This window comes from Entelurus aequoreus, linkage group LG01 (genome assembly GCF_033978785.1).
Source record: "Entelurus aequoreus isolate RoL-2023_Sb linkage group LG01, RoL_Eaeq_v1.1, whole genome shotgun sequence".
Taxonomy (NCBI): Eukaryota; Metazoa; Chordata; class Actinopteri; order Syngnathiformes; family Syngnathidae; genus Entelurus; species Entelurus aequoreus.
This window is the reverse complement of record NC_084731.1, coordinates 66,137,527-66,151,625: the sequence shown is the minus strand read 5'-3', so window position 1 is coordinate 66,151,625 and position 14,099 is coordinate 66,137,527.

Below are 14,099 nucleotides of genomic sequence, written 5' to 3'. Positions count from 1 at the left end.
GTCTTAGCAGTGTGTAAGTCATCCATGTTAGTTTAAGTCTTAGCAGTGTGTAAGTCATCCATGTTAGTTTAAGTCTTAGCAGTGTGTAAGTCATCCATGTTAGTTTAAGTCTTAGCAGTGTGTAAGTCATCCATGTTAGTTTAAGTCTTAGCAGTGTGTAAGTCATCCATGTTAGTTTAAGTCTTAGCAGTGTGTAAGTCATCCATGTTAGTTTAAGTCTTAGCAGTGTGTAAGTCATCCATGTTAGTTTAAGTCTTAGCAGTGTGAAAGCAGGGCTTTTATTGGGAAGACAGGAACCGTGCGGTCTGTCTTTAGAGTTTTGACGGACAGGTACGGCGCGAGAGTCTGTTGAAATAAAAAGTGTTTCCGGCCTTCCTGTCAGTCATTTTTTCTTAATAATGATTTGGCAGCAGCCAGTGTCATCTCATAAGACCCTCGGGTGCCGTCTTGGTGAAGATTGATGATCGGTCATATTTAGGTGTATTTTTTTTTATGCCTGGCTGGCGATGGACTGACACACCCTCCACCATCCACCGCTAGCCCGCCATCCACGTAATGGACACACCTGATTTAGGCTGAAGTTGAGCACTTATTTGGCCTAACCCTATAAACAACCTCAAATACAAGATGTAGTACAACCAGGAGACATCGGGCTCTGATCTTGAGCTTCATAGAAATGTGAAATTTCCTTCACACAACATATTATAAATACACCTACAACATAAACACTGTTCCAATATATAGTAGAGCTGTGGTCCCCAACCACCAGGCCGTAGATCGATTGGTACCGGGCCGCACAAGAAATAAAAATAAATAAAAACAATTTATTTTTATTTTTTTAGATTTAAAAAAAAAAATGTAATCAACATAAAAAACACAATATACACTTACAATTAGTGCACCAACCCAAAAAACCTTCCTCCCCCATTTACACTCATTCGCACAAAAGAGTTGTTTCTCTCTGTTATTAATATTTCTGGTTCCTACATTATATATCAATATAGACCAATACAGTCTGCAGGGATACAGTCTGTAAACACACATGGTTGTATTTTCTTATGACAAAAAAATAAATAAAATACCAACACCCCCCCCCCCCCCAAAAGTTTGGACACACCTTCTCCTCATTCAATGCATTTTCTTAATTTTCATTTTTTTTTGTAGATTGTCACATCAAAACTATGACACCTGTGAAGTAGAAACCATTTCAGGTGACTACCCCTTGAAGCCCATATAGAGAATGCCAAGAGTTTGCAAAGCAGTAATCGGAGCAAAGGGTGGCTATTTTGAAGGAACTAGAATATAAAAAATGTTTTCAGTTATTTCAGCTTTTTTTTTCTTAAGTACATAACTTCACATGTGTTCATTCATAGTTTTGATGTGACAATTCATGACAATAGTCATGAAAATAACGAAAACACATTGAATGAGAAGTTTGGCCTGTACTGTATATTGGAACAGTGTTTATGTTGTGTTCAAGGTGTATTTATAATGTGTTGTGTCAAGGAAATTTAAAGACATGTGATATATCCATGCACACATTTGTACCAATAATATGCTATATACAAACACTTCAATTATTATTTAGTTGTGTAACAAACATTGATCATAGTATTAACTACTGTTGTTGATTCAAGAGACCATATTATTAGGTCAGTCATACTGGAAATATGCAAACATTAGATAGAAATGTGCTGTTTATAATTCACAATCCTTATGTAAGTTAAAGGCCTACTGAAATGATTTTTATTTATTTAAACGGGAATAGCAGATCCATTCTATGTGTCATACTTGATCATTTCGCGATATTGCCATATTTTTGCTGAAAGGATTTAGTAGAGAAAATCGACGATAAAGTTCGCAACTTTTGCTCGCTGATAAAAAAAAGCCTTGCCTGTACCGGAAGTAGCGTGACGTCACAGGAGCTAGTATTCCTCACAATTCCCCATTGTTTACAATGGAGCGAGAGAGATTCGGACCGAGAAAGTGATGATTACCCCATTAATTTGAGCGAGGATAAAAGATTCGTAGATGAGGAACGTTACAGTGAAGGACTTGAGAGACAGTGATGGACGTATCTTTTTTCGCTCTGACCGTAACTTAGGTACAAGCTGGCTCATTGGATTCCACACTCTCCTTTTTTTATTGTGGATCACGGATTTGTATTTTAAACCACCTCGGATACTATATCCTCTTGAAAATGAGAGTCGAGAACGCGAAATGGACATTCAGTGCCTTTTATCTCCACGACAATACATCGGCGAAATGCTTTAGCTACGAGCTAACGTGATAGCATCGTGCTTTAACTGCATATAGAAACAAAAAAATAAACCCCTGAATGGAAGGATAGATAGAAAATCAACAATACTATTAAACCGTGGACATGTAAATACACGGTTAATGCTTTCCAGGCTGGCGAAGGTTAACAATGCTGGGCTAACGACGCCATTGAAGCTAACTTAGCAACGGGACCTCACAGAGCTATGCTAAAAACATTAGCTCTCCACCTACGCCAGCCAGCCCTCATCTACTCATCAACACCCGTGCTCACCTGCGTTCCAGCGATCGGCAGAAGGACGAAGGACTTCACCCGATGCGTTTGGCGGCCCGGAGACGTAGGAAGTCAAGGTGAGGTCGGCGGCTAGCGCGGCTAGCGCGGCTAGTGCGGCTAGCACGGCTAGCGCGGCTAGCGCGTCTAGCGCGGCTAGCGCGTCTGCTCTCCAACAAAGTCCTCCTGGTTGTGTTGCTGTAGTCCGCTGCTAATACACCGATCCCACCTACAACTGTCTTCTGTGCAGCCTTCATTGTTCTTTAAACAAATTGCAAAAGATGTCCAGAATACTGTGGAATTATGAAATGAAAACAGAGCTTTTGGTATAGGATTCTACGGGTACCATAACTTCCGTTACTCTGACTTCGTCACGCGCATACGTCATCATACCGCGACGTTTCAGCCGGATATTTCCCGGGAAGTTTTAAACGTCACTTAATAAGTTAACCCGGCCGTATTGGCATGTGTTGCAATGTTAAGATTTCATCATTGATATATAAACTATCAGACTGCGTGGTCGGTAGTAGTGGGTTTCAGTAGGCCTTTAAGAACACGTATGTTTTTATTTGTTTATGCATTGTAAATGGTAAATAAATATCTAACAATTGAGTCAACAGATGGAGAGTCCTCTCATTATACTCTCTAAAAACATCCAGAAAGTACCAAAAATAGTCCATTTACAATGTCATGACCTGAACATTAACCAAATACGAGTGATTTTGTTATTATAAGACTATTTTAGCGACACATTGGTAGCAGTGAGCTAATGCTAACTTACGCTGCTATTGTTGACACACTGAGCTGGCGACTGCTTCTGCTTGGTCTCAAACTTGCTTATAGTAAATTCTAGATTATAATTCATGCGACTTGTCCAGGGTGTACCCCGCCTTCCGCCCGATTGTAGCTGAGATAGGCTCCAGCGCCCCCCGCAACCCCGAAGGGAATAAGCGGTAGAAAATGGATGGATGGATGGCATCTCCCACCTGCTAGTAGACAAATGTGGCCATGGCTGGTCCACTTTCACATCCGAGATGGCGATAATACACAAAAAGACGCTTGTTGCAGCAACTTTTTTTTAACCCTTCGTGACGATTGTGATTGATTCTTCATCCAAACGGAATTATGTGAGCATCCTGTCGGTCGGCATCCCAGCGAGACTGGAAATATTACAGTGTTTGTTTTATTACGATTAATTTGTACGTTTAGCACCTAGCAATGCTGCTAATGCTACAGTGTCACAATGTGCAGCCCTTTGAGACATTTGTGATTTAGGGCTATGTAAGTCAAATTTGATTGATTGATTTGAGATATATTTTTTCTAAGACATTGGTCTTAAAGTTGTGTTTAAATGTGTGAATGGAAGTGGAAGTGGAACATTTGAAGGCATCATCCAAGGTGTTCCACAGATGAATGCCCTGACAGAAACACATCTACTCGTTCTTATGTTTGCTTTCTGAAAGACAGACGAATCTCTCAGGTCCTATGAAGCTAGATTCCAATGACGACTTCTTGTTTTGTGTGGATAATTCAAGGATATAAAGGTAACTCGTCTGTGCGTCTCACATCCAGATGACTCCACTACCCCCCCCCTGACGTTAACCAGCTGTCGCAGCATCATGCAAATGAACGAGTTGTACACAGACGACGAAGCAGTGGTGGCCTAACATAATTAATCAAAGTTAATTTAATTCTTAATTGACTTTCCATAAATATATAAAAGTATTCATCATATTAGGCTTGGAGTTTTGGAGTTTTTATCCTAGCGAGCTTGTTGCCAGCGCTGGATGAATTCTGCCAGAGTCCTTCTGAATCAACATTAACGGCGACTGTGCAGTGTAAACGAACGAAGGAAATTCAGTTATTAGACAGTTTTGATAGCCAATCAGATCACGAGTTGTTGACAGTAGCCCATCTAGGTAGCCTTACGTTAAACGTGACTGTGATTGGACACTCACTTGTCACTCCCAGGTGAGTATCCATTCACGAGTTGCACTTTGCGAAAGCAGGAAGTGGCACAAGGAGCCACACCCGGACAGCGGGGGAAATCAGCGGCACTCACTTTTTTAAGAGAACACGTTGATTAGGTGGCTGATATATATTTGCAAGGCCATTTTCAAGAAGGATATTTAAAGAGAAACTACAAACGTACATCGTGTGAGACGAGGCGACAACCCCGGAAGCTAGCTAAGCTATCGAAGCAACTCCGAGCGGTACCGCTGGCTTATACGGCGTCAGACGGGTGCTACAAATTGTGGGTTCAAATATTTTATTTCGCGTTTAATGTGTTTTACAATTATTGTAACTTTGACGGTGTCACGAAAGATACGTTTTAATTTTTGATGCGTTTGTGTGTTTATGTGTAGTATTTCTCCAGTCGTGCTCATGTGGGGACAGACATTTTATTTTGAGAGGCATTTATTGAAGTGGGACATCACTGAAGGGTTAGGTGGGAAACAGACGGTGACAAAGTCACTAGGATGGGGGTGAACATCTGTGTTGCCAGATCAGGATGTTGACGCATCACCTCGGCGCCTGGGGACGGTGTGGCGAAGTTGGGAGAGTGGCCGTGCCAGCAATCTGAGGGTCGCTGGTTCAATCCCCATCTTCTACCATCCTAGTCATGGCTGTTGTGTCCTTGAGCAAGACATTTCACCCTTGCGCCTGTTGGGCATGGTTAGCGCTGTGCATGGCAGCTCCTGCCATCAGTGTGTGAATGTGTGTGTGTGAATGGGTGAATGTGGAAATAGTGTCAAAGCGCTTTGAGTTCTTTAAAAAAAAAGGTAGGAAAGCGCTATACAAGTACAACCCATTTACCTCTTGCGTATTTTTAGTGGTGACGGGCAAACTAACACTAATTTAACATGATTTCTTAGTCTTATCTAAAGTGACAGAGTACACACACACAAACACACACACACAAACGCACACACACACACACACACACGGCTGACCACCCTTGATGTTTACTTTCATTTATTTCATTTCCTCCTATCAACCAACGAGCAATAACGTCTGTGTGGTTTGTTTAATATCCTATCGTGTTTATTCTACAGTAACCTTTTTCAGCCCGACTTTTCCACTACAAAGGGGAAAAGTGGGGGCCCCACTCAAATGTTAACACCAAATTTTTTGTCTTGATTTTAATCAAAATCCAAAATTGATATCTATCCTACTTACAGTGTACAACCTTGTCAGACGATGTGAAAGCATGTATTAATCACAAAGATTATTACTTATTTAACACATAAACCTCAGGCTTAGGTCAGGCTGACTAGAAGAATAAGTACTCACCAAAACATAAGACTCATAAATAACTGATGAAAAATCCTTTTACACACAGTTGCAGTACGTTGTGCTAGAATAAATAAAACAAATTCATAATGAATGTTGCTGTCGATAAATGCAAGTGCAAATGAAAATACAGCTTCACCGCTTTAGTCTTAATTTTTGTGCTTAAGAAACTTCTCTATGACTTTAATTAATCGCCTTAATTTATTTTTAATTACATTTAATTTAAAGGTAATTAAAACATTTTAAAAATAAATAAATAAATACATTTAGTTAATTACATTTAATTGCATTTAATTAAATTGTTGTGCTTAAGAAACTTCTCTATGACTTTAATTAATCGCCTTAATTTTTGTGCCTAAGAAACTTTAGCTCCAGACTTCTTCTGTTTGTTTGAGATTGTCATTACTGCCACACGTGGTGGAAAAGTGTATTACAACAACATACGGACCACAGCTTTGGTGGCCCCCGGCCCTGAGGTTAAGTACCTTGGTATATATAATACAATGCAATGACTTCTAGTGAAAGTCTAGGCTGTCCTATGACTTCTAAATGATGTTCCTGAAGACTTTTTACCAGCACTTTTGGTGAGAAACACAAAAGGCCGACTGAAGTAAAAAATGTTATGACATTATGAAGGAAAAACCTCCCTGGTGGACATGACCGTTATATCTGCTTATTTTCTGTTTTAACATGTTCTATCTACACATCTGTTAAAATGTAATAATCATTTATTCTTCTCTTCTTTGATACTTTACATTAGTTTTGGATGATACCACACATTTGGGTATCCATCCGATACCAAGTAGTTACAGGATCATACATTGGTCATATTCATAGTCCTCATGTGTCCAGAGTTTATAAACATAATATGATTTTTTTAAAAAGGAAAGAAGAGGGCGTGGCGAAGTTGGTAGAGTGGCCGTGTCAGCAATCGGAGGATTGCTGGTTACTGGGGTTCAATCCCCACCTTCTACCATCCTAGTCACGTCCGTTGTGTCCTTGGGCAAGACACTTCACCCTTGCTCCTGATGGGTGCTGGTTAGCGCCTTGCATGGCAGCTCCCGCCATCAGTGTGTGAATGTGTGTGTGAATGGGTAAATGTGGAAATACTGTCAAAGCGCTTTAAGTACCTTGAAGGTAGAAAAGCGCTATACAAGTATAACCCATTTATCATTTTATCATTCAAGATGCTGTGATACCAAAACATATCGATGTAATCATAGTAGTATCGACTAGATACGCTCCTGTACTTGGTATCATTACAGTGGATGTCAGGTGTAGATCCACCCATGGCGTTTGTTTACATTGTGACGCCGGTGAGCTATTGTATCCTCCTACGGTGTGTAGTGAAGCATGTTTAGCAATTCCTTGTCCTCCAGTGATAATTAGAGATGTCCGATATCGGCCGATAAATGCTTTAAAATGTAATATCGGAAATGATCGGTATCGTTTTTTTTATTATCGGTATCGTTTATTTTTATTTTTTTTAATTTTATTTATTTATTTATTTTTTATTAAATCAACATAAAAAACACAAGATACACTTACAATTAGTACACCTACCCAAAAAACCTCCCTCCCTCATTTACACTCATTCACACTCATTCACACAAAAGGGTTGTTTCTTTCTGTTATTAATATTCTGGTCCCTACATTATATAACAATTGAGATCAATACAGTCTGCAAGGGATACAGTCCGTAAGCACACATGATTGTGCGTGCTGCTGGTCCACTAATAGTACTAACCTTTAACAGTTAATTTTACTCATTTTCATTCATTACTAGTCTCTATGTAACTGTTTTTGTATTGTTTTAATTTCTTTTTTATTCAAGAAAATGTTTTTAATTTATTTATCTTATTGTATTAATTTTTTTTTTTAAATGACCTTATCTTCACCATACCTGGTTGTCCAAATTAGGCATAATAATGTGTTAATTCCACGACTGTATATATCGGTCGATATCGGTATCGGTTGATATTGGTATCGGTAATTAAGAGTTGGACAATATCGGGATTTCGGATATCGGCAAAAAGCCGTTATCGGACATCCCTAGTGATAATACTACTTGTAAGAAACTTACTTTGTTTGTCGCAATAGAGACAAGGATTAGTGATTGGGAAGAAGCTAAAACACTGCCGATTAGCTGCTAGCTAGCTAGCCATGTCTTAAAGCACCTCTTCCTGAGAGCGTTTCAGTGTTATAACTTCTCCTTTATCTTTACTTTTTACACCAAAATGCGTCCTTTCTCCCTTTTCTGTCTACACACTGTGTCTGCTTGTAAGTACTCGGTGTGTGTGCGCTGCCGAACACGCTCCTCTACTCGTAAAACCAGCAATGTCACCAAGTGACAACATGCCCGTTGAAAAAAAAATAAAATAATAAGACTAATTTGGAAGTGATACTTTTCAAACAGAGTATAGTACCATTTTTGATTCATTAGTACCGCAATACTATACTAGTACCGGTATAACGTACAACCCTATACCGGTACAGGTACGGGACAAGGCTGGTGTGTACGTATTAGTGGGCGTGTTCACCTTTTTTTCGGGTGATCTAAGTGCAAAAGTGGTGCAGACCGCCTTATTTAAACAAGGTTTTTTGCGCGTACTACCGGCTGTGCCCAAGGAAACACTCATTTCCCTCCGCATTTATGACATTATACACTCCGGTACTCGACACAGGATACACAGTAGATATAAAAAGGGTTGAATATATATTTCATCGGAGACAAGGCTGTTGTCAAGGCTGTTGTCATGACAACAAATGCAGCGACGATTGTCCGAGAAACAAACGAGTGAGTCTAAATTAAGGCAGCCTGATGAAAATAGCTGCGTGTTCAGCTGTCGACATGTCTCTCCATCCAAGAGCTCACTTTATTTCCCTTCCAAGTCTCGTTTCCCCTAACTTGTTCTTCCCTTCAGAGAGGAGGGTTGGTGACAAACTGCAGGGGGTAGGAAGGGATAATGGAAGAGGAAAAAAAGAAGAGTTAGGATGAATCATTTATTCCAACTATTTCATTACCTCATCGCCCTTTCTGTTCTTTACTTGTTGTGCGTTTTAGAAGATGGGAGAAGCTCTTGCTTATTTTTGCCTGCTCCAGATCCAAATGGAAAGGTTTACTCACTTACGCTCCTCCTGGAGGGCATGTTGGATTGGATTCTGTGGAATGACACCCGGGAAAACTGACTTTTTTTGTTTTGTTTTGCGCATAGCTGAGCCATATAATAACTGAGACTACTCAAAAACTAAAATTGATAAATTTACTATCCACTGAAAATGACTCGACGTGAAGCCGCACGAGTGATTAGGAAGATGATGCCTGCAGTCGAGTGTGTTGGTGTGAGGTGGCATGAGTGCTGCCAGCACTTGGGAGCTGTGGTTTCTTCTTTAGGGTCTGGATCAGCCATTTGCGGCCCAGAGCTATTTGATATCAGCATGCTAGGTTTGTTTGCTAATTGTGCAGGTATACACCTCAGATATTTTGATACTCGACGAATGATACCTGTTAACATGCTAACTTTAGTATGCTAGCTTTGTTTTAGCTTATTTTTTAGGTGTACACGTCGATCATATTTAAAAAAAAGTTAAAGTTAAAGTACCACTGATAGTCACACAAACACTAGGTGTGGTGAAATTACTCTATGCATTTGACCCATCCCCTCGTCCCACCCCCTGGGAGGTGAGGGGAGCAGTGAGCAGCAGCGGCGGCCGCGCTCGGGAATCATTTTGGTACTTGATGCATGCTAAAATGAGCATGCTAGCATTTTAAACAACTTGTTCCAGGTACACACCTCAGTGCTATATATTTTGGTACTTGACAAAGTTGACACATGTTACAGTTAGCATTTTAGCATGCTATCTTTTTAGCTAATTTAGCAGGTGTACACCTCAGTGTCATTTGTTTCTCTATTTCACTAATGTTAACTGTAAGCTGCTATGATTAGCCTGTTAGCATAATACTGTTAGCATGTTACTTTAGCATGCTGAAATTATAAACACATTTTCAGGTACACACCTCAGAGTAAAATATGTTGGTACTCGACAAAGTTGACACATGTTACAATTAGCATTTTAGCATGCTAGCTTTTGAGCTTATTTAGCAGGTATACGCTTTAGATATTTTGATACTCGACGAGTGATACCTATTAGCATGCTAACGTTAGTATGCAAGCTTTTTTTTTTTTTTAGCTCATTTTGTAGGCGTACACGTCAGTCATATTTTGGTACTTGATGCATGCTAAAATTAGCATGCTAGCATTTTAAGCAACCTTTTCAGGTACACACCTCAGAGTAATATATTTTGGTACTTGACAAAGTTGACACATGTTACAGTTAGCATTTTAGCATGCTAGCTTTTTAGCAAATTTAGCAGGTATACACTTTAGATATTTTGATAGTATTATTCATTTGCATGCAATGCTACATTTTTGTGAACGGAAGCATTTTATTCAGGTCAGAAGTATTGCTTCCCATAGGAAGTCCTTCATTTAGTTCCATAAAAAGTAAACATTTTTATCTGGTCTAAAAATAAATTTTTTATTCAAATTAGAATTTTGCTAAAAGTAATATGCAGTGTCATTTCATTATACTAGTTTTTGATCACATGAAAGAAAAACCTTTTTTTGAATGATCTCTGTAATTTGTATTAAAATGTTTAAAAATTCGTAGAATTCATCTTTTGTGAAATTTTTTTTAGATTTTATGATTTGTATTATATACAGTCGTGGTCAAAAGTTTACATACGCTTGTAAAGAACATTATGTCATGGCTGTCTTGAGTTTCCAATCATTTCTACATTTCTTAAATTTTTGTGATAGAGTGATTGGAGCACATACTTGTTGGTCACAAAAAACATTCATGAAGTTTGATTCTTTTATGAATTTATTATGGGTCTACTGAAAATGTGAGCAAATCTGCTGGGTCAAAAGTATACATACAGCAATGTTAATAATTGCTTACATGTCCCTTGGCAAGTTTCACTGCAATAAGGCACTTTTGGTAGCCATCCACAAGCTTCTGCTTGAAATTTTGACCACTCCTCTTGAAACAATTGGTGCAGTTCAGCTAAATTGGTTGATTTTCTGACATGGATTTGTTTCTTCAGCATTGTCCACACGTTTAAGTCAGGACTTTGGGAAGGTCATTCTAAAACCTTCATTCTAGCCTGATTTAGCCATTCCTTTACCACTTTTGACGTGTGTTTAGGGTCATTGTCCTGTTGGAACACCCAACTGCGCCCAAGACCCAACCTCCGGGCTGATGATTTTAGATTGTCCTGAAGAATTTGGAGGTAATCCTCCTTTTTTATTGTCCCATTTACTCTCTGTAAAGCACCAGTTCCATTGGCAGCAAAACAGGCCCAGAGCATAATACTACCACCACCATGCGTGACGGTAGGCATGGTGTTCCTGGGATTAAAGGCCTCACCTTTTCTCCTCCAAACATATTGCTGGGTATTGTGGCCAAACAGCTCCATTTTTGTTTCATCTGACCACAGAACTTTCCTCCAGAAGGTCTTATCTTTGTCCATGTGATGTCAGATGAAACAAAAAATTAGCTGTTTGGCCACAATACCCAGCAATATGTTTGGAGGAGAAAAGGTGAGGCCTGTAATCCCAGGAACACCAGGCCTACCGTCAAACATGGTGGTGGTAGTATTATGCTCTGGGCCTGTTTGGCTGCCAATGGAACTGGTGCTTTAAGTGGGACAATGAAAAAGGAGGATTACCTCCAAATTCTTCAGGACAATCTAAAATCATCAGCCCGGAGGTTGGGTCTTGGGCGCAGTTGGGTGTTCCAACAGGACAATGACCCCAAACACACGTCAAAAGTGGTAAAGGAATGGCTAAATCAGGCTAGAATGAAGGTTTTAGAATGGCTTTCCCAAAGTCCTGACTTAAACGTGTGGACAATGCTGAAGAAAAGAGTCCATGTCAGAAAACCAACACATTTAGCTGAATTGCACCAATTTTATCAAGAGAAGTGGTAAAAAATTCAAGCAGAAGCTTGTGGATGGCTACCAAAAGCACCTTATTGCAGTGAAACTTGCCAAGGGACATGTAAGCTAATATTAACATTGCTGTATGTATACTTTTGACCCAGCAGATTTGCTCACATTTTCAGTAGACCCATAATAAATTCATAAAAGAACCAAACTTCATGATTTTTTTTGGTGACCAACAAGTATGTGCTCCAATCACTTTATCACAAAAAAAATAAGAGTTGTAGAAATGATTGAAAGACAGCCATGACATTATGTTCTTTACAAGTGTATGTACACTTTTGACCAGGACTGTATGGCAGATTTTAAAACAAACAAAAAAGGTTGATTTGAATAAAAATATTGCCATCAAATTGGATTATGTGCTGTTTTCTTTTCATGGATTTGAATTTTTCCAGATAAACACAAAAAAAAAAAAAAATGTTCATCCAAAATGCAAAAATGCTTGTTCATCTGGGTGATGACAAAATGTACCGGAAGCAGTATTTTAGCTTTTCCTTTGTGTTTAGCATGTTTTTAGCATCTTTGCCCAGCAGGAGTCCTATTATCGTTTTTAAAAAAGTCTCATGAAATAGTTGAAAATAGAAAAAATGGCCCGGAACGTGTTTTTTGATTTGCATTGAAGAATTGGAAATAGAATGAAGGGAAGGTACACAGACCTACTCCCTTGTGTTGCCAATAATATCTTGGTCAAGTCCAGACTCAACTTTGATGGTGGAACCAGTCCCTTGATGGAAAGTTCTTCTGTTTTTTTCTTGCTATAATGGAGACAGGAAACCAACTTTGCTGTAAAAAGGAAAGGGAGGCGAGAGGTGCTACTGAACAAGATCCAAATCCAAATCAGCTGGTGGGCACCGAGTCGGTCCCCGAGGCTGTGGCGGAGCGCAGTCATTGGCGCCTCAGTAAAGCGCACTGATGATGAAGACAAGCTGGACCAGATGGCCTGGGCCCCCAATGGCTCCAGTCTGCACGCATTAATGAAGAGCCTACCAACCACACATGTGGGGGTTTTTATGTCAAGACCTTCTGTCTCCAGGTTCAGTCCTGGTCTTGTTGTTTTATGCATGGTCACACACACGTGTACCTGTCTGTTACCTTGCCTTCCTGGAACCTAGCTCCTATAAACCAGGATTTAACCAATTAGTTCTTCCCCAAAGGCAACATTTCCATGTCCTTCTTTACTACTGTGGGTTTTACACAAGCACAATCCGAACAGACACTCATGTCACATGACCAGGAGGGAGTCAGAGACAGAGGGACGCTTCAAGCTGACCAATCAAAAAAAAAAAAAAGAATTCTCTCCCACAGATGAGATTTGTCCTTTAGCGATGAAGATGAAACCCACAATAATGTGTGTCCTTTGCCATATTTACATAAATGTATGCCTTTAGAGAAAACAATGCCTTAGTTTTTAGTTGTTGACTCTGTAAACCACAATCATAACTGCTCTCTTCATCTGGTATAGATAGACGCTGTTTTTTTATTGTAGGCAGAGAAAATTAATAACATAATAGGGGTGTGCCAGAGAAAAGGCAAACTAAAATAAACACATACAGTAGAGGTAGTTGTAGGGCAGGCCTGGGCAATTATTTTGACTCGGGGGCCAAATTTAGAGACAACAATGTGTCTGGGGGCCGGTATAACTATTTTTAGGAACACTAGTACCAAACCTCACAATAATGTCTGATTGAATGATAAAAACGTTATGACAGACCGCCTTAAAAAAACAGAATGGAATTTAAAATTTGTTTACTGAATGAGGCACCCAGAATGTACTGAAAATAAAGAATGTGGGATTTACAATATTAACTATGAGCAATAAAACACTGAATATTGACAACATATGAATGTCACCTACCCTCTCGATCGGCATATTTTACAATCAAGCAAAACGCAACAAAAATGTAACAAACACCACGAAATATGAAAGCGAGGGGTAAAAAAAAACCCCACCTACAATCTGATATATCTGATATATCACTAAGCTTTAGAACTTTGTTGTAAAAATCTCCTTCCGCATCTGTCCCTGACACCCACATTTCAGGCTGACACTCTGTGGAAACACTCCCCACCCACACTGCTTGGTGCCTCGTCTGAGCTGCTGTGACTAAGATTACCATAGTAACTAATTTAGATTACCATAGTAACTAATTAGATTACCATAGTAACTAGTATATCATGCAAAAGCGCAGATTCCAACCATTGAAATACTTTTTATAGTACAAGACTTACGGTCATTTAAAAACATGACTG